The following is a 3,960-nucleotide window of genomic DNA, read 5'->3' on the forward strand; positions in this document are numbered from 1 at the left end:
CTCACGGCAGAGTTTATTCTCCCGTTAACTCATGGCAGAGTTTAGTCTCCCGTTAACTCACGGCAGGGTTTAGTCTCCCGTTAACTCACGGCAGGGTTTAGTCTCCCTTTAACTCACGGCAGAGTTTAGTCTCCCGTTAACTCACGGCAGAGTTTAGTCTCCCGTTAACTCACGGCAGGGTTTAGTCTCCCTTTAACTCAAGGCAGAGTTTAGTCTCCCGTTAACTCACGGCAGAGTTTAGTCTCCCGTTAACTCACGGCAGAGTTTAGTCTCCCGTTAACTCACGGCAGAGTTTATTCTCCCGTTAACTCACGGCAGAGTTTAGTCTCCCGTTAACTCACGGCAGAGTTTAGTCTCCCGTTAACTCACGGCAGAGTTTAGTCTCCCGTTAACTCACGGCAGAGTTTAGTCTCCCATTAACTCACGGCAGAGTTTAGTCTCCCGTTAACTCACGGCAGAGTTTATTCTCCCGTTAACTCACGGCAGAGTTTATTCTCCCGTTAACTCACGGCAGAGTTTAGTCTCCCATTAACTCACGGCAGAGTTTAGTCTCCCATTAACTCACGGCAGAGTTTAGTCTCCCGTTAACTCACGGCAGAGTTTAGTCTCCCGTTAACTCACGGCAGAGTTTAGTCTCCCGTTAACTCACGGCAGAGTTTATTCTCCCGTTAACTCACGGCAGAGTTTAGTCTCCCGTTAACTCACGGCAGAGTTTAGTCTCCCGTTAACTCACGGCAGAGTTTAGTCTCCCGTTAACTCACGGCAGAGTTTAGTCTCCCATTAACTCACGGCAGAGTTTAGTCTCCCGTTAACTCACGGCAGAGTTTATTCTCCCGTTAACTCACGGCAGAGTTTATTCTCCCGTTAACTCACGGCAGAGTTTAGTCTCCCGTTAACTCACGGCAGAGTTTAGTCTCCCATTAACTCACGGCAGAGTTTAGTCTCCCGTTAACTCACGGCAGAGTTTATTCTCCCGTTAACTCACGGCAGAGTTTATTCTCCCGTTAACTCACGGCAGAGTTTATTCTCCCGTTAACTCACGGCAGAGTTTAGTCTCCCGTTAACTCACGGCAGGGTTTAGTCTCCCGTTAACTCACGGCAGAGTTTAGTCTCCCGTTAACTCAAGGCAGAGTTTAGTCTCCCGTTAACTCACGGCAGAGTTTAGTCTCCCGTTAACTCACGGCAGAGTTTAGTTGTTTAGAATTGATTCCATCTGTGGAGGCTATTTTTATATAACATTAGAAAGACTGATTATTACATTATAAGCTTATTGTGCTCATTTATGTGGCTGTGACTTTGGAATAAATAGACGTCTTTAGCCTGCAATACAGAGTAGCAAGGTCAGGTGCAGACACTGGAAGAATACAAAGAGTTATTCATAAACAGGACATCACTCTGGCCTTGAGCTTTGGGGGAGCTTCACTCCCACACACAGCTAGGAAGCAGCCTTATGAAGATTCCACTATATCTGCAGAAAGCTTCAGAAAAAACAAATGACGTATGATGGAGCCAGAGTAGGGAGGGACTTCCACAGGCCGGCCGAATGCTGATTGGAGGATTGTGTTGCCAAGAGACTCTATCTGAGTCTGTGCACCAACCAAAGAGAACCAAGTCTAAACCACGGTATCTCTTCAGCTAGTCTTGACCAATCATAAATGTACGGGCAACGCCCTGTGTAATAAAATGTATGCACGCACGAGGTTCGAGGCTCATGTCCGGAAATACAGATTACAGCTTTGCTGCCTGTGATTTCTATGACGTGACGGAGTCCTTGGCCAAGTGAATATATATCTTTTGCTTTCTCATAATAAATAGTTAAACTTAGAAGTCGTCTGTCTTTCCTTGAATTTTTAACACAACACATCCGATAGCTGCTATAATACAAACCAAAATGTCTGCCTGCTCTCCACAATGATCAATAACAGCGAACAGATGGTCAAAGTAAGGTACAAATAAACAGAATCACACGAAGCCTGGTTAGTGTTGCCTCACTTTATAAAGTGTGTTTTTTTGGCCCTGCAACCGGTTTGGTGGAAAAGGGGCATGAGTGGTGTTAAGAGAAGTTTGTGTTCTCTAGTTACACACACACACACACACATACACACACACACACACACACACACACACACACAGACACACACACACACACACACATGCACACACACACACACACACACACAGACAGACACACACACACACACACACACACACACACACACACATACACACACACACACACACACACACACACACACACACACACACACATGCACACACACACACACACACACACACACAGACAGACACACACACACACACACACACACACACACACACACACACACACACACACACACACACACACACACTCACACACACACACAGGTAGCAGCGAGTGATATTGATTTCCCTTTCTGAGCTTTTCTAAATGAATCAGAAGTGTCTTTATTTATAACATGTCTCTTGAATTGGTTTTAAAACATAATAGTGTGTGATTTTGATAATGTTGCTATGATTTAGGGACAGGGAGGTTTTGTGTACAGAGCCAGCGGACTGTGGCGTTCTCTTTAGTTTGGGGTTCAGAGGTGAGCGTGACATGAAGTCGCTCTGCATTGTTAACCCTTTCCTGTCCGTGTTTCACTTTCCAATAAAAACCCATCTCCAAAATGTCCGTCTTCTCGTCTTTCCAACAACACATTTATTGGTTTCTACTAGCGTCTCAGACACTAGAGGAAAGTGGATTTGATGTGAAACTAAAGATCTAATGGTTTACTGCTTTCTAAAAAGAAACAAATGGAAATGTTCTCTAATGGAGGAACATGTAACAAAATAAAGTAACTCTGAGTGATGTATTGATCTCTGTAATGTGTGTGTTATCAGTGTGTGTCGCTGCACTCAGCTGTTCTCAGAGCTCCTGCTTCAGAAACCTGTTGAGGTGAAATCTGCCCGGCAACTGATGACGTTACCATGACGACTGGGAATAATACAGTTCTGTGTTGTTAGGAACATTTAGTGACGCTCAAACATTACCTTTGGGTTTCCATTGATCTAAAGTAATTTCCATCAGAGACACTTTCACTTACAAACTCAATCACATTTAGAAACCAGTCAATACTTCCTTTAGTTACCTTTCCATATTGATCACCTTTAGTTACCTTTTCATATTGATCACCTTTATTTACCTTTTCATATTGATCACCTTTATTTACCTTTTCATATTGATCACCTTTATTTACCTTTCCATATTGATCACCTTTATTTACCTTTTCATATTGATCACCTTTATTTACCTTTTCATATTGATCACCTTTATTTACCTTTCCATATTGATCACCTTTAGTTACCTTTCCATATTGATCACCTTTATTTACCTTTCCATATTGATCACCTTTAGTTACCTTTTCATATTGATCACCTTTATTTACCTTTTCATATTGATCACCTTTAGTTACCTTTTCATATTGATCACCTATATTTACCTTTTCATATTGATCACCTTTATTTACCTACCCTTTTCATATTGATCACCTATATTTACCTTTCCATATTGATCACCTTTATTTACCTTTCCATATTGATCACCTTTATTTACCTTTCCATATTGATCACCTTTATTTACCTTTTCTTATTGATCACCTTTATTTACCTACTCTTTCCATATTGATCACCTTTATTTACCTTTTCATATTGATCACCTTTATTTACCTTTCCATATTGATCACCTTTATTTACCTTTTCATATTGATCACCTTTATTTACCTTTTCATATTGATCACCTTTATTTACCTTTTCATATTGATCACCTTTATTTACCTCCTCTTTTCATATTGATCACCTTTATTTACCTTTTCATATTGATCACCTTTATTTACCTCCTCTTTTCATATTGATCACCTTTATTTACCTTTTCATATTGATCACCTTTATTTACCTCCTCTTTTCATATTGATCACCTTTATT

General features: G+C 41.1%; 1 long non-coding RNA gene across 1 annotated transcript; it reads right to left on the reverse strand.

Annotated features, from left to right (window-relative positions):
* Positions 1-3,080: 3,080 nt before the first annotated feature.
* Positions 3,081-3,600, reverse strand: LOC117474140. Its single transcript, XR_004555085.1, has 3 exons — positions 3,566-3,600; positions 3,291-3,452; positions 3,081-3,128 (listed from the first exon to the last, which is right to left on the reverse strand). It is a non-coding gene; the product is annotated as an uncharacterized LOC117474140 (long non-coding RNA).
* Between the last annotated feature and the right edge of the window lie 360 nt (positions 3,601-3,960).

Source organism: Trematomus bernacchii, unplaced genomic scaffold (assembly GCF_902827165.1).
Source record: "Trematomus bernacchii unplaced genomic scaffold, fTreBer1.1, whole genome shotgun sequence".
Taxonomy (NCBI): Eukaryota; Metazoa; Chordata; class Actinopteri; order Perciformes; family Nototheniidae; genus Trematomus; species Trematomus bernacchii.